Below are 18,151 nucleotides of genomic sequence, written 5' to 3'. Positions count from 1 at the left end.
AGGGAGGACACCAAACCATCAGTGACCTCTCTCCGTGGTAACGGGAGTACATGGTGACAGGGGACGCGACCTCCCCCCCCCCCCGTGTCTGGGCACGGTGTGCTGTGATTGGGTGTTGCGGAAGATGATGGAGGAGGGGCCAGTGAGTGCCGCGTGCCGTTCTGATGTGCATTGTATGGGACGTACGGGAGGAGTGTAGCAGTAACCCAGGGCAGAGCTTTTGGGTAGGACCCTCGCCTCCCACTGCTGTCAATTCCCGCTGCCGTCGGTGAGGAGTTTGTACGTCCTCCCCGTGATTGCGGGCGTTTCCTTTGGGTGCTGAAGATCCACCGTTTAAGCGTATTCATTCCGTGTGCACCAAAACGTGCAAGCGAAGTGCATTGTTTGTGTTAAAAACCAACACAGCCAAGGATGTGGTGAGGGCAGCCTGCAAGTGTCGTCACACATTCCAGTGTCGACACAGCGCGCCCGCAATGCCCGGCAGAACAACACAGACCACAACAAGCAACGAAATAAAATCAGCAAAACAAGCTCCTTCCTCCCCCACCCACACACATTCCAACGACGTACAGGTTAGGAGATTAATTGGTCATACGGGTGTAACTGCACGGTGCAGGCTCGTTGGTCCCCAAAGGCCTGTTACCGTGATGTATCTTGAAATAAAAAATAAATTTTAAAATGTGGAACAGCACAAGAAGAGCCCTTTGGCCCGCAGTGTCCACACTGAACATAATATCTAAGTAAACTAAATCCTTTCTGACATATTTCTCCAATTCCTGCACGTTCATGTTCCTGTCTCACACCACTGTTGTATCTGCGTCAACCGCCACTCCTGGCAGCCCGTTCCAGGCACCCACCAGTCCGTGTGAAAAAAACATAGAAACATAGAAAATAGGTGCAGGAGTAGGCCATTCGGCCCTTCGAGCCTGCACCGCCATTTATTATGATCATGGCTGATCATCCAACTCAGAACCCCGCCCCAGCCTTCCCTCCATACCCCCTGACCCCTGTAGCCACAAGGGCCATATCTAACTCCCTCTTAAACATAGCCAATGAACTGGCCTCAACAGTTTCCTGTGGCAGAGAATTCCACAGATTCACCACTCTCTGTGTGAAGAAGTTTTTCCTAATCTCGGTCCTAAAAGGCTTCCCCTTTATCCTCAAACTGTGATCCCTCGTTCTGGACTTCCCCAACATCGGGAACAATCTTCCTGCATCTAGCCTGTCCAATCCCTTTAGGATCTTATACGTTTCAATCAGATCCCCCCTCAATCTTCTAAATTCCAACGAGTACAAGCCCAGTTCATCCAGTCTTTCTTCATATGAAAGTCCTGCCATCCCAGGAATCAATCTGGTGAACCTTCTTTGTACTCCCTCTATGGCAAAGATGTCTTTCCTCAGATTAGGGGACCAAAACTGCACACAATACTCCAGGTGTGGTCTCACCAAGGCCCTGTACAACTGCAGTAGTACCTCCCTGCTCCTGTACTCGAATCCTCTCGCTATAAATGCCAGCATACCATTCGCCTTTTTCACCGCCTGCTGTACCTGCATGCCCACTTTCAATGACTGGTGTATAATGACACCCAGGTCTCGTTGCACCTCCCCTTTTCCTAATCGGCCACCATTCAAATAATAATCTGTTTTCCTATTTTTGCCACCAAAGTGGAAACACTTACATCTCCTTTGAACGTATCCCCTCTCAGCTTAAATGAGTGCCCTCTAGTATTGGGCATTGCTATCCTTGGGAAAAGATCTGTCTACCCTATCTCTACCTCTCACTATCTTATAAACTTCTATCAGGTCTCCCCTTGGCCTCTGACGCTCCAGAGAAAGCAACACAAGATCATCCAAACCCGCCCCCCATCCCACCCCACCCCCCTGATAGCACGTGCTCTCTAATCCAGGCAGCATCCTGGTGAACCTCGTCGGCACCCTCTGACAAGAAAATAGGAGCATTACCTCAAGCCTACTTTTTTAATAAGATCCTGGCTGGCCTGCACCAGGCCTCAGCTCTGTCCTCAATTCTGTCATACCTGGTCCGACCACCCAGGGGTGCCAGGGTCCTCCAGGCTCTGACACTCCGACTCCTTTGATTATTAGTTGATTATTTTTGCTTGTGCCTTGTTTTATTTGTCTATTTAAGTCCCCTCTGCTTTGTTCGTCTTTGCTTAGCCTTGAGTTAACCTACCATGAGTCCCAGCCTGTGTTCTCTACTAACCAATCCAAAGATTCTTTGTTCAACTCCATCCTTGTCTCTGGTCTCCTCTGCACTTGGGCCCACCTGGTCTAAGCCTCTACTGGTAGTTCGCCATAGCAACCAAGGTTCAAACCCAGCCCTGGCAACTACCCCTGTTACAAATTCCTCAATCTTTCACTTTGTTCTAAATACCAGCTGTGGTCCAGTCCCTAGAACTCTCTGGAGGTTGGAGAATTCCAGAGATTTACCCCCTCCTCCTCCAAAAAGATCCCATTTCTCCTCTGTGTCCGGACATCCGGTCATGAAGTTCAGCGATGATTGAATATTGTGCAGCCAAGGGATTCCACAGCATTGTGAAGGTTCAGGAGGGGCTAAAGGACAGAAAGAGTGTTGTAATGGGGCAAGAAATGAACATAAGTTTAGTCAGGACGATGTATAATTGGAAACAGTGTTGAGCCTGGGAGGCCATAATGTGTCCAGTTGGAAGGTAAGGTGTCGTGCCTTGTGCAGATTTTGGACCAGTCTAGGCAGCCAAAGAACAAGAGTCATTGAGTTGCAAAGTCATACAGCATTTAAATAGGTTCTTTGGCCACCTCGTTCAGCTTGTCTACACCAAACACCAAGGTCAATTTTGTCCACGTTTGGCCCAGCTCATTCTAAACCAGCAGATCCCAACCTTTTTTTATGCCGTGGACCAATGCCATTAAGCAAGGCCATACACTCCAGGATGGGAACCCCTGCTCTAAACCTTTCCGATCCGTCTACCTGCCCAAATATCTTTAAAATCTTGTTCAAATCATATAAAATGCCAGCTAAACTCAGCAGGTTGGACACAACTATATAAAGCCTCACTTGGAGCATGGTGAGGAGATTTGGGCCCCTTATCTTAGAAATGATGTGCTGAAACCAGAGAGGGTTCAAAGGGAAGTTCACAAAAATGGTTCCAGGATTGAATGGCTTCTCATATGAAGAGCATTTGATGGTTCTGGGTCTATATTAACTAGAATTCTGAAGAATGGGGTGGGGGGAGGGTGACCTGATTGAAACCTGTCGAATAGTGAAAGGCCTTGATAGAGTGGATGTGGAGAGGATATTTCCTATGGTCGGAGAGTCTAGGACCAGAGGAGATGAGGAGGAATTTCTTTAGCCAGAGACTGGAGAATTCTTTGCCACAAACAGCTGTGGAGGCCAAGTCATGTATATTTCAGGCAGTGGTTGATAGATTCTTGATGGGATGGGACACGAGGAGCAGGCAGGTGATTGGGGTTGAGAGGAAAATTGAATCAGCCATGATGAAATGGCAGAGCAGACTTGATGAGCCAAATGGCCTAATTCTGCTCCCTCATCTTATCGCCTTATCTATGGAGGAGAATGAACAGTTGACGTTTTGAGCAAAGACCTTTCATCAGGATGTCTTGGCCCAAAACATAGATTGTTTATTCCCCTCCATAGATGCTGCCTGACCTGCTGAGATCCTGCAGCATTTAAAGATTAGCTTTATTTGTCACATGTGCATTGAAACAACAAGCCTCCAGCGCCAACACAGCATAAACACAACTTACTAACCTTAAACATAAGTCTTTGGAATATGGGAGGAAACCGGAGCACCCGGAGGAAACCCACATGGTCACGGAGAGAACCTACAAACACCTTGCAGACACACAATGGGAATTGGCCACTGATTGATGCATGTTGCTCAAGATTTCCAGCATCTACAGAATCCCATGGGTTTTAAACGTTCTTATAGTATCCGTTTCATTTTATTTTCCTGGAAGCTCATTCCATACACCCAAAACTTCTTTGTGAAAGAATTTGCCCCTTGGGTCTGTTTTAAATCTTACACCTCTCACCTTAAACTTGCGTCCTCTAGTTTTTAGTTTCCCTTCCCTGGGGGAAAATAAAAACATTCACTCAATCTATGCCCCTCAAGGTTTTAAACACCTCTAGAAAGTCGCCTCTTAGTCTCCTACGTTCGAAGAGATGAAGTCCTGTCCAACCTCTCCCTTGAGTCTTGGCGGATTCCTTGTAAATCTTTGCTCTCTTTTCAGTTCAATGCTACCTTCCCTATAATACGGCAACCAAAACAATGCTCCATGTGTGGCCTCACCAACCTCTTATACAATTGCAACATAGTATGCCAACTTCTATACTCAGTGCCCTGACTGATGAAGGCTTGCGTCAAAACGCTCTTTCTACAAATGATGCGGCATCGACAGAGGTTTGCACTTGCACTCCCCGGGAGTGGAGAGGAGATCTAGAGCAGCAGGCAGGTGGAAGTTCTGGGGTTTGAAGGGAGAAGGTCCACAAAGCAGTCATCTGTCCCCAGTGGTCTCTCCTGAGTCCAACACAAAAAAAGGCAACTCTACTTCACTGGCAGTTTGAGGAGATTTGGTGTCACAAAAGATTCTTACAAATTTCCATAGATGTAAGGCGAAGAGCATTCTGTTGGTTTGCATCACCATCAAAATACTTCAAGGTAAATTTATTATCAAGGTGCATATGGCACCATATAAAAACCTGAGATTCATTTCCTTGTGAGCAGACGCAATGAATCTATAATAAGATAATAACCATTATAGAATCAGTGAAAGATCAATGGGGAGTACACATTCATCACTTCCCCTCCACCACCAAATTTCTGAATGGTCCACGAACCCATGATGACTACCGTGTTACTCCCTTTTCTCCACACAATTTATTTGTTTTGCAATTGAAAGTAATTTTAGGTATTTTGCACAGTACTGTTGCCAGAAAACAAAATCCTTCATGACTTACAAGTCAGTGATAATGAACTTGATTCTGATGTCCTTGTGTGGCTGTTGGCAGGGATGGCTTGATGATGCACCCCATATGTTGCGGGCACAATAAAGTCCTTGTCACCGAGCTCTGCAGCACAGAAACAGGCCCTTCAGCCCATCTAGTCTGTTCCAACCAGTTTTTCCTGCCTAGTTCCATCTGTCTTCACCTGGACCATATCCCTCAGTACCCCTCCTGTCCATGCGCTTATCCAAACTTCTCTTTAATGTTCAGATCAAACTCACATCCACCACGTCCTCTGGCGGCTCGTTCCACACTGTCACCACCCTCTGGGTGAAGAAGTTCCCCTCAGGTTTTTGTATGTTCTCCCCATGACAGCACGTGTTTCCTCCGGGTGTCCTGGTTTTCGGACTGTGCTGGTTGTTGACGCAGATGTTGCATTTCGCTGTGGGTTTCTGTGTACGTGTGACTGGCTGAGACGCTTGCTCCCAGGTGAGCTCGACGCCTTTTGTGTACACTTCGGAAGAGAGAATAAAACTACGCTTGTGTGAATCCCTGCAGCATCTGGTGACTCTGTGATCTCTTGTCTTGGGTTCTGATGTCAGAACCTCCTTCAAGAGGGTGAATCCTTGCAAGGTGTCAATCCCTGATGCTGTATCTGGTAGGGCATTGGAAATCTGTGCCAACCAACTAGCGAGAGTGTTCAAGGACATCTTCAATCTCTTACTGCTGCAGTTGGAGAATCCCACCAGCTTTAAAAGCATGACCATTATACTAGTGCCCAAGAAGAGCAGGGTAAGCTTCCTCAATAACTATTGCCCAGTTGCACTCACATCTCAAAGTTGCTGGTGAACGCAGCAGGCCAGGCAGCATCTCTAGGAAGAAGGGTCTCGGCCCGAAACGTCGACTGCACCTCTTCCTAGAGATGCTGCCTGGCCTGCTGCGTTCACCAGCAACTTTGATGTGTGTTGCTTGAATTTCCTGCATCTGCAGAATTCCTCGTGTGCACTCACATCTACCGTGAGGTTGGTCCTGGCCAGAATCAGTTCCTGCCTGAGCAAGGACTTGGATCTGCTGTAATTTGCCCAGTTCTATACAGTGTATACAAACTCACTGGCTCCCCACTTGGCCTTGGATCACATAGATAACAGCAATACCTATGTCTGGCTGCAGTTTATTGAATACTGCTCACGTTCAACACAATCATACATTCAGTTCTAATCAATAAGCTCAAAAACCTGGGCCTCTGTAACTCCCTCTGCAACAAGATCCTTGACTTCCTCACCGAGAACCACAGTCAATGTACACCTCCTCCTCATTGACAATCAACACTGGTGCATGCTTAGCCCACAGCTCTATTCTCTCTGCAGCCACAGCGGCATGGCTAGGCACAGCTCAAATGCCATCTATAAATTTGTCGACGACACAACTATCATTGGGGCAGAATTTCAGGTGGTGACAAGGAGGCGTACAGGAGTGAGATAGATCAGCTGGTTGGGTTGTGTCACAGCAACAACCTTGCTCTCAGTGTCAGTAAGACCAAGGAATTGATTATTGACTTCATCGAGAGGCCAGCAGAGGAAAGGGTGATCAGGTTCAAGCACCTGGGTGTCAACAGCTCTGAAGATCTATCCTGGGCCCAACATATTGATGCAATTACCAAGAATTACAGTGGCTATATTTCATTCTGAATTTGAGGAGACTTGGTATGTCACCAAAACCTCTAGCAAATTTCTACAGGTGTACCGTGCAGAGTGTTCCGACTGGGCGCGTCACTGTCTGGCACAGAGGGGTCACTGCACAGGGTCAGAAAATGCTGCAGAAAGTTGTAAGCTCAGCTTGCTCAATCATGGGCACCAACCTCCCCAGTATCGAGGACACCTTCAAAAGGAGATGTCTCAAAAGGGCTCTATCACCCAGGATATCCCCTCTTCTCATTGCTACCATCAGGAACAAGGTACAGGAGCCTGAAGGCACACACTCAGTGTTTCAGGAACAGCTTCTTCCCCTCCGCTGCCAGATTTCTGAACGGACATTGATTAGTTCTGATTCACTAGACACTAGACACTAATCAGAATTAGTTCTGATTCAACTAAAGATAATCTTTAAATATTTCACCTTTCACCCTAAACTGTGACCTCTAGTTTTCGTCTGACCCAACCTCAGTGGAAAATGCCTGCAAGCAATCACTCTCTCTATACCCCTCATAATTTTGTATACCTCTATTAAATCTCCCCTCATTCTCCTGCGCTGCGAGGGAATTTTTGAACCTTTGAACCCGTGAACTTTGGGATAAGGTCCTAACCTATTCGATCTTTCCCTTTCCCTCAGAGCCCAGGCTGCAGAAGGAAGTCTGCCGATGTTGGAAATCCAGAGCATTGCACACAAACGCTGGACGAACTCAGCACGCACGGAAATGAGTGAACGGTCGACGTTTCGGGCCGGGAGAATGCAGGTGGTTGTTGTGAGTTCGCGGAGAGGCTCCCATTGTTTTCGCCGCGTGACCTTCTGAAGCCGGTGTGTCTGTAATTATGTGAACTAGTTTAAATAACAAACCCGACTCTCTGCTGACTCGAGGGACTGTGAACGGCTGTTAATCACAGTTGTTTAAGCACAATGCTTAATGTGCTTGTGTGACATCAACCTGACCCTCATGTGTCTAACAACATCATCAACCTGTTTACCTTGCCTCTCTGCGAGAGCAGTGGGCTGGAAACTCATCCAAAACCCTGACGCGCTCCTCTGCTGATCTTGCACACACACACAGTCACTCCTGTCTTAATTAGCCTGCCTCGTCTTTTGTATTGCACAGACTCTGGCGCTGCGTTCAGTGAGTGACTCAAGTTTGGCTCCGATGGGGATGGGATTTGCTGCTGTGCGAGTAACGTGGTGCTTTCAGGATTTAAAACGTAGGGCATTACGGCTTCAGCCCACAATATTTTGCCGCACCTTTAACCTACTCTGAGATCAATCTTGCTCTCCCTTCCTACGTCACCCTCCATTTTTTATTCATCCATGTGCCTATTTTAAATATTCCCACTGTACTTGCCTCGACACCCACCCCTGGCAGCGCTAACCACTCACCCACTACTCTCATTGTAAAGAACTGAGCTCTAACGTCTCCCCCTATCGTCGCCATTATGTGCCGTGTTGTACGACGTGGACGATCATAGTCTCACGACCCTGATTGTCCTTGGCAGATCTTCCTACAGAAGTGGTTCGCTATTGCCTTCTTCTGGGCAGTGTCTCTGCAGGTTGGGCGGGCCCAGCCGTTATCAGTACTGTTCAGAGAGTGGCCACATAACCAGGATTTGTGATGTGCACCAGCTTCCTACCCCTCCACCGTCCACCACCTGCCCCCATGGCTTCACGCGACCCTGATCCGGGGGTGGGGGTGGTGGGGGCGAAGCAGGTGCTACACCTTGCCCAAGAGTGGCCTGCAGGCTAGCAGGGGGACGGACGCCTTACACCTCCTTTGGTAAAGATATATCTCAACCCTGCCATCCTTTACTTTCCTCTAAACTCCTTCGAATGATACCCCCTTGTAACAGCTATTTCCAACCTTGGAAAAAGTCTCTGGCTGTCTACTTTATACCATGTATGATATGTCCATACGTGGCCTCCTCTACTGCCATGATGGGGCTAAACTCAGGTTGGAGAAGCAACACCTCATATACCGTCTAGGTAGTCTCCAGCCCCTTGGTATGAACATAGAATTCTCCAACTTCCGGTAATTTCCTCCCCCTCCCTTCCCCTATCCCTATGTCACTCTGCCCCTCCCCCAGCTGCCTATCACCTCCATCATGGTTCCACGTCCTTCTACTACCCATTGTGTTTTCCCCTATTCCTTCTTCACCTTTCCTGCCTATCCCCTCCCCCACCCCTTTATCTTTCCCCTTACTGGTTTTTCACCTGGAACCTACCAGCCTTCTCCTTCCCACCCTCCCTCCACCTTCTTTATAGGGCCTCTGCCCCCTCCCTCTACAGTCCTGACGAAGGGTTCCGGCCCAAAACGTTGACTCATCGTTTCCACGGATGCTGCCCGACCTGCTGAGTTCCTCCAGCGTGTTGTGAGTGTTGCTTTGACCCCAGCATCTGTAGAGTATTTTGTGATTACTTTATCTATGCCTCTTATCAGCTTGCACATCTCTCATCCTCTTTCACTCCAAAGAGAAAAGCCTTAGCTCGCTCAACCTATCCTCATCAGACACGCTCTCCAATCCTGGCGGCATCCCTGGTAAATCTCCTCTCAACCCTCTTTAAAGCTTCCATATCCTTCCTATAATGAGACAACCGTAACTGAACATGACACTCCAAGTGTGGTCTAACCAGGGTTTTACAGCACTACAATATTACCTTGTGGCTCTTGAAATCAGTTGCCCCAATTTATGAAAGCCAACACACCATACGCCACCCTGCATTGCCACTGCAACCTGGATATTCCGAGAAAGAGCTTCCATTTATGTGGTAGCTCTCCCATCTACCAGGTACAAAACAAGCAATGAGTCACTCTGGATACTCTGTTGCAGTCCCCTGTCTAGACAGCTGGATGTCACCAGCAATGATGCCATTCTAGTCTTTGGTTCCCGACTCCACCTTCTTGTTTGTGCTTATTGTCCTCGGTAGTATAGTGGTCAGTATCCCCTCCTGTCGTGCGGGAGACCGGGGTTCAATTCCCCGCCGGGGAGGTGGAAGATTTTCGGGAACTACGGTAGCATAGTAGTTGATGTTACGTGATTACCGCTCAGGGCGTTGGAGTTCGGTGCTCAATCGTGGCGTCCTCTGTAAGGAGTTTGGTCGTTCTCCCTGTGGAATGTGTGGGTTTCCCCCGGGTGCTCCGGTTTCCTCCCACCATTGGGCAGGTTAATTGGTCATTGTAAACTGTCCCGTGACTTGGCTAGGGCTGGAAGGGCCTATTCCATGCTATATTGCTAAATATGTAAATATGGACCATCATCCACCCATTTAGACAAATCCAAATTTATTCTGCTCATGTTTCCCATAGAGTAATGTATGGAAACAGGCCCTGCAGCCCATCTGGTCCATGCTGGCCAAGACTCTCATCCAAACTAACTCCATTGACTGTGTTTGGCCCATACCCCTGTAAACCTTCCTGTCCACGTAGAGCGATACTCTCACTCCTGTTTTCATCATTAGTGTTGAGGTGACAGGGTTGTGAACCTCAGGTTCGCAAGCGTAAAAATCGTCAATGGCCTATCCTGGAGTGACCACCTGGATGCCATAATCAAGAGACTCTCTCAACATCTCTGCTTCCTCCGGAAACCAACAAGTCTGGCATGTCCTCGTTGACCCTCGCCAGTTTAAATAGAGACATCACAGCTTGGTACGGCAACTGCTCTGCCCGTGACCCCAAGAAGCTGGAGAGAGTTGTGGACACAGCTCAGCACATCTTGCCAACCAGCCGCCCCTCTATAGACTCTGTCTACACTCCTCACTATCTTGGTAAAACACCCAACATAATAATCACATCTACCCTGGACGTGCTTTCTTCTCCCCCTTCCCATTAGGCAGAAGATACAAAAACGTGAAAGCACATGGCACCAGGCTCAAGGACAGCTTCTATCCAGATATTCTAAGAATATTGATTAAACCCCTTATACGATAAGATGGACTCTTGAACTCAAAACCACCACGTCATGGCTCTAGTACCTTATCGTCTGCCTGCACTGCACTTTCTCTGTACGTGTAACACTTTATTCTGCATTGTTATTGTTTCCATCGTACTACCTCAGTGCACTGTGTACTGGGCTGATCTGTAAGCATGGCATGCAGAACCGTCTTTTATACTGCATCTTGACAATATTAAACATCTGTCCAAGTGTCTTTTAAATGTTAGATTATGGGGCCACTCAGTCCTCGTTTCTTGTCATTTAGAAATGCATGCATTAAAAAATGATGCAATGTTCCTCCAGAATGATATCACAGAAACACAAGACAGACCAAGACTAAAACTGACAAAAACCACATAATTATAACATATAGTTACAACAGTGCAAAGCAATACCATAATTTGATAAGAGCAGACCATGGGCACAGTAAAAAAAAGTCTCAAAGTCCCGATAGCCCCAACATCTCACATAGACGGTAGAAGGGAGAAACTCTCCCTGCCATGAGCTTCCAACGCCGCAAACTTGCTGATGCAGCATCCTGAAAGCACCCGACCACAGTCCGACTCTGAGTCCGTCCAAAAATTTTGAGCCTCCGACCAGCCCTCCGACACCAAGCACCATCTCTGCCGAGCGCTTCGACCCCGCCCCAGCCGCCAAGCAACAAGCAAAGCTGAGGATTCGGGGCCTTCCCCTTTGGAGATTTCGGATCACACAGCAGCAGCAGCAGCGAAACAGGCATTTTAGAAGTTTCACCGGATGTTCCTCCGTGCTCTAACGTCTGCCTCCATCAAATCAGAATTGTGCACGGCATCCTACTTGACAGATAACAGATATTCATCACCGGAGAGGCCGCGCGCGCTGCGTCGCACTGCCATCTTCTCCTCCTGTCTCAATGTTAACGTACCTGTCTCAACCAGTTCCCCGGGCAGCTCGTTCCATATATGGACCACGCTTTGGGTGGAAGTGCTTCCCCTTGGTTACCCGTTAAACCTTTCCCCTCTCACCCTGAACCTCTGTGCTCCCCGACCCTGAGTAAAAGACTCCGAGCGTTCACCCTCTCCATGCCCCTTATGATTTTATACACCTCGATAAGATCACCCCTAATTCCACCACCGACTGCACAATGGCAGCCAATTAGCCTGCCAGCCCACATGTCCACGGGGCGTGGCAGGAGACCGGAGTAACACAGGTTCAACACGCAGGGTCAGAAAGAGCTGCAGAAGGTTGTCGGCTCCATGATGGACACAACCCTCCCCACCATGGAGGCATAGAGCACTGGACCCTTGATCCTTTTAGAAGGCGGCATCCATCATTAGGGACCATCACCACCCAGGACTTGCCCTCTTTCCATTGCTACCATCAGGGAGGAGGTACAGGAGCCAGAAGATGCTTTAGTAACAACTTCTTCCCCTCCGCCATCAGATTTCTGAATGGTCCATGAACACCACCTCACTACTTTGCCGTCTTTTTGCACTGCTTAATTATTTTTTATACATATTTCTTAACATAACTTATCGTAATTCCTTAAATATATTGGCTAGTATAGCTGCCAAACGACAGCACATTTCACAACATTTGTCGGTGATAATAAACCTGATTCTGATTTTGAGAATGACCGGGAGAAACCCCAAGTAGGTGGTCAAAGGGGGAACGTGCAAACTCCACAAAGACAACACCCGAGGTCAGGACTGAACCTGGGTATCCGGAGTCGTGAGATGAAGGAGTCTCGTCTAACAGGAGGAGCTGTCAGAGGTTTTGGTTTGTTAAGGTAGTCATAGCTGGAGAGTAATGGGGATAAGCTCCCTACCTATTAAATGCTCTCAATGACGTGTGCTTCAAATAGCTTCTGACAACCAAGTCCAGCCCTTGTGGCCTTTACTTGTGGCTTAGTTACTAAGCCAGGCGGAACTGTTTCCACTGACAGGAGAATGGGAAAAGACTGGCGCCTTAAAACCAGTCACTTGGTCAGATGGGGCTTGTCAACCGTGAATGGTAGCTCATCCAGGAGAAGGAAAACTCTGATCTCAAACCTCTGCTGCCTTGAGGCTATACACACTCATGGGAGAAGGCTTCAGCAGTTAACCTCCAAGAAAAAAATCCAGAGCTGGAGTCCCCTGAGGCAGTTCGACACCGACTGGCAACTCCTGCGACACTGCTGGTGCCAAACTGTATCAGTCTTTGCTGTCCCTATGGGTTCATCAGCTTTGTGGAGATGGGGAAACTGCTACATGGCTTGCTCTCCATACTGTACACCCCTGACTTGTGCATTACATAGACATCTGGGAAGAATTATCCATGGTCAATGCCGACCAACTGAGGGCCTCAGTTAGCGGTGTTTTATGAGGCAATTGCAGAGCTAAGGTCTCAAGCTGCTGGTGGGACTTAGGTGCCCTCGTGCAGGATTCCCCAAAGATTAACTTTCAGGTTGAGTCAGTGGTGAGGAAGGCAAGTGCAATGTTGGCATTCATCTTCAGAGGAATATAATATCAAGACAAGGATGTCATGCTGCGGCTTAAACAGGCGTTGGTGAGACCGCACTATTGTGAGCTGTTTTGGGCCTCTTATCTATGAAACGATGTGTTGGCATGGGAGAGGGTCCAGAGAAGGTTCATGAGAATGATGTCGGGAATGAAAGGGTTAATATATGTGGAGTGTTTGATGAATCTGGGCCTACGCTCACTGGAGTTTAGAAAAATGAAGGGGGAGGTGGATTTCATTGAAACCTATCAAATATTGAAAGGACTAGATAGTGTGGATGTGGAGAGGATGTTTCCTATACTGGTGGGGTGGGGTGTCTACAACCAGAAGGCACAGCCTTAAGATAGAAGGACGTCCCTTTAGAAACAAGATGAGAAGGAATTTCTTTAGCCTGAGGATGGTGAATCTGTTGGATTCATTACCACAGACAGCTGATGAGGCCAAGTCATTGGGTATATTTAAAGTGGAGGTCAATAGGTTCTTGATTAGTAAGAGTGTCAAAGGTTACGGGGAGAAGGCAGGAGAATGGGGTTGAGGGAGATAATATATCAGCCATGAAGGATTGGCGTAGCAGGATTGATGGGCCAAATGGCCTAATTCTGCTCCTCTATCTTATGGTCTTAAAATCATGAAGGGATTAAGACCATAAGACATAGAAGCAGAATTAGGCTATTCGGCCCATTGAATCTGGAGTAACTAGCAGATGGAGGAGTTTGGTGGATCAAGTGGTGTCTGTAGAGGTAAAATCATTGGGGGGACTAGTGGCGGAGAGATCCCTGGGTGTTAACATCTCGAATGTCCTGTTCCGGGCCAGCACAGAGATGGACTCATAAATAAGTGGACAGCACAGCAGTCTAGTGCGAGTGAAAAGCTTCACAGTGGTAGCGATCGGGGTTCAATTCCCACTACTTGTCTGTGGGGATGGTCTGGTTTCTTCCACCTTCGGTCAGGGTTGGGGAGTTGTGGGCACGCTGTGTGGCAATACTTGTGGGCTGCCCCCAGCACATCCTCGCTGATTTGCTTTGATGCAAACGATGTATTTCACTGTGTGAACCCTCAACTCGCTGATTGCTGGCATGTAATTCATTGCGCTAACCTCTGCCATGCACCCTCTACAAGGTACATGCATAGGAAAGGTGTCAAGGGATAACGGCCAAATGAGACTAACTGTGATGGGCTAGGCCAGCTGGCTGAAGGGCCTTTTTCTGTGATTATTTCTCTGTGATTCTCTGAGGCCAGCTTACACTTCAAGCTCCTCGTTAACGAGCCTTGTACACACAACACTAAAATCTCCGACGACTCAGACAGAATGGCTAATGGATATCGAGAGATTTACAGTATAAATGGATGTAATGATGAAGGGATGTCATAGAGTCATAGCGTGTTTAAGCTCAGGGACTTGTCTGAGATATTAAACAGCAAATCAATTTGTACTCCAAGGCCAGGAACAGTACCCTTTGGAGTCATAGAACACCACAGCACAGAAATGGGCCCTTCAGCCCATCTAGTCCATGCTAAATTATTAATCTGCCTATTCCTATTGACCTGCACCTGGTCCATAGCCCATAGCCCTCCATACCCCTCCCATCCAAGTACCTATCCAAACTTCTCTTAAATGTTGAAACTGAATCGTGGGTGCCTCAGGTTGTGTGGCATTGTTCAGCTTTGCTCCTGCTTGCAGACATTACGGTGTGACGTAGCGGTAACTGGGCGGGCACGGTTGTGTGGTGGTTAGTGCTATCACTTTACAGCATCGGCCATTGCCGGTCAGTGTTTGTTGCCCACTTCTCTCTGCGGGGAGCTTGTGCGTTCTCCACTGAATCTGTGGGTTTCCTCTGGTGCTCTGGTTTCCTCCCACATCCCAAAGAGATACCGGCTGGGGATAGTAAGATGTGGGCATGCTATGTTGTCGCTGGAAGTGTGCCGACACTTGTGGACTGCCCCCATCACAATCCCCGCTGATTCGATTTGACGCAAACACCACATTTCACTGTATGTTTCAATGCATATAAAGATAATCTTTATCTTTATAGACCTGCTGAAGGTTGGAGTACTTCCCACTTGAGGAGTTGGCACTCGGCCGGTTTGAGATCAGCGTACAAACACGCCACAATCTATTCATTCTTAAGGTGCGCTCAATTGGGAACGACATGCAGAAATGGAGAGCAGCTTGGCAATGCATCATCAGGCAGGGCTGCTTGCACACTGAGTGAGATCCAGCAACTGACAATTCATCACCGTTTGCTGCACCGTCCCACTTACGTCTCTCACAGTCCAGCTGATCATTTATCCTGCTCTCAACAAGCACTCACCTCCCTCTGACAGACAACCCTCCCTCCTCGCTCCCCACCGTCGGGTTCCTGTTTCTCAGCTTCCAGGAGATTTGATTTTCGCAGGTTTATTGAAACCTCGGAACACACAGTGGGACGCATCGTTTGTGTCAATGACCAACACAGACTGAGGATGAGCCGGGGGCAGCCCACAAGTGTCGACATGCTTCCATAACCTACTAACCCCTGCCACCCAACTACACCCGTGTGGCCAATTAACATACTAACCCCGTACATCTTTTTTTACTGGAAGGAGAAATCAATATTCATGCCATCAGGTTGGAGGCTACCCAGACATAGAAACAGAGAAACATAGAAAACCTACAGCACAATACAGGCCCTTCGGCCCACAAAGTTGTGCCGAACATGTCCCTACCTTAGAAATTACTAGGCTTACCCACAGCCCTCTATTTTCCTAAGCTCCATGTACCTATCCAAAAGTCTTTTAATAGACCCTATCGTATCCACCTCCACCACCGTTGCCCGCAGCCCATTCCACGCACTCACCATTCACTGTGTAAAAAACTTACCCCTGACATCTTCTCTGTACCTACTCCCCAGCACCTTAAACCTGTGTCGTCTTGTGGCAACCATTTCAGCCCTGGGAAAAAGCCTCTGACTATCCACACGATTAATGCCTCTCATTATCTTATACACCTCTATCAAGTCATCTCATCATCCATCGCTCCAAGGAGAAAAGGCCGAGTTCACTTAACCTGTTTTCATAAATGCTCCCCAATCCAGGCAATGTCCTTGTAAATCTCCTCTGCACTTTTTCTATGGCTTCCACATCCTTCCTGTAGTCAGGCAACCAGAACTGAGCACAGTACTCCAAGTGTGGTCTGACCAAGGTCCTACATAGCTGCAACATTACCTCTCGGCTCCTAAATTCAATTCCACGATTGATGAAGGCCAATATACTGTACGCCTTCTTAACCACAGAGTCAACCTGCACAGCTGCTTTGAGTGTCCTATGGACTCGGACCCCAAGAACCCTCTGATCCTCCACACTGCCGAGAGTCTTACCATTAATACTATATTCTGCCATCATATTTGACCTACCAAAATGAACCACTTCACACTTATCTGGGTTGAACTCCATCTGCCACTTCTCAGCCCATTTTTGCATCCTATCAATGTCCCGCTGTAAACTTTGACAGCCCTCCACACTATCCACAACACCTCCAACACTTGTGTCATCAGCAAACTTACTAACCCATCCCTCCACTTCCTCATCCAAGTCACATAAAAATTACGACGAGTAAGGGTCCCAGAACAGATCCCTGAGGCACACCACTGGTAACCGACCTTCATGCAGAATATGACACATCTACAACTACTCTTTGCCTTCTGTGGGCAAGCCAGTTCTGGATCCACAAAGCAGTGTCCCCTTGGATCCTAAACAGAAAATACTCTGCAGATGCTGGGGTCAAAGCAACACGCACAACACGCTGGAGGAACTCAGCAGGTTGGGCAGCATCTGTGGAAATGAACAGTCAACGTTTCGGGCCGGAACCCTTTGTCAGGACTGTAGAGGGAAGGGGCAGAGGCCCTATAAAGAAGGTGGGGGGAGGGTGGGAAGGAGAAGGCTGGTAGGTTCCAGGTGAAAATCCAGTAAGAGGGAAGATAAAGGGGTGGGGGAGGTGATAAGCAGGAAAGGTGAAGAAGGAATAGGGGAAAACACAATGGGTAGTGGAACCATGAGGGAGATGATAGGCAGCTGGGGGAGGGGGCAGAGTGAAACTGGGATGGGGAATGGAGGGGGAGGGAATTACCAGAAGGTGGATAATTAAATGTTCATGCCAAGGGGCTGGAGACTACCCAGGTGGTATATGAGGTGTTGCTCCTCTAACCTGCGTTTGGCCTCATCATGGCAGTACAGGAGGCCATGTATGGACATACCTGAATGGGAATGTGAAGTAGAGTTGAAGTGGGTGGCAACTGGGAGATCCTGTCTGTTGTGGCGGACGGAGCGGAGGTGCTCGACGAAGCGTCCCCCAATCTGCATCGGGATCCCATGCCTCCTTACTTTCTCAAAAAGCCTTGCATGGGGTACGGAATATAAGGTATTGTCCCCTCCACCCTCAGGGCGGCCTCATCTTGGCACAAGAGGAGGCCATGGTCCGACCTGTCCGAACAGTAACGGGAATCAGAATTAAAATGTTTGGCCACTGGGAAGTTTCACTTTTCACAGCCAGGGCGGAGGTGCTCGACGAAGCAGTCCCCCAATTCACGACGGTCTCACCAAAAAAATAAATTTCTCTCCCCCTCCCTTCTTCCTGTATTACCCACTCTGGCCTTTACCTCATCTCGCCTACCTACCACTTCCCCCTAGGTCCAGTCCTCTTTCCCTTTCTCCTGCGTCCACTCTCCTCTCTTATCAGGTTCCATCCCCTCCAGCCCTCTATCCTTCCCACCCACTTGTGGCTTCACCTTTCACCTTCCAGCTAGCTTCTTTTGCCTCCCCCCACCAACCCCCGGACTTTTTTATTCTGGCATCTTCCCCCTTCCCCTCCAGTCCTGATGAAAGGTCCCGGCCCGCAGTGTCAACCATTTATCCATTTCTATAAATGTTGCCTGACCCGCTGAGCTCCTCCAGCATGTTTTGCGGTGTTGCTCTGGATTTCCAGCATCGGCAGAATCTCTCTTGTTTATGCCCGACTGGTGCCGGAGACGTGGCGACACTTGGAGGCTGCCCTCGGACTGTTGGTTATTGATGCAAACGACGCAACTCACTGTTGTATTTTGATGTAGAT

The 18,151-nt window shown here is 48.3% G+C and overlaps 1 non-coding gene across 1 annotated transcript; it reads left to right on the top strand.

Annotated features, from left to right (window-relative positions):
- Positions 1–9,573: 9,573 nt before the first annotated feature.
- On the top strand, positions 9,574–9,645 carry trnad-guc (transfer RNA aspartic acid (anticodon GUC)). Its single transcript has one exon. It is a non-coding gene; the product is annotated as a tRNA-Asp (tRNA).
- Positions 9,646–18,151: the final 8,506 nt, after the last annotated feature.

Source organism: Mobula hypostoma, chromosome 8 (genome assembly GCF_963921235.1).
Source record: "Mobula hypostoma chromosome 8, sMobHyp1.1, whole genome shotgun sequence".
NCBI lineage: Eukaryota > Metazoa > Chordata > Chondrichthyes > Myliobatiformes > Myliobatidae > Mobula > Mobula hypostoma.
The sequence above is the reverse complement of the archived record's forward strand: the minus strand, read 5'-3'. Positions and strand labels throughout refer to the sequence as shown.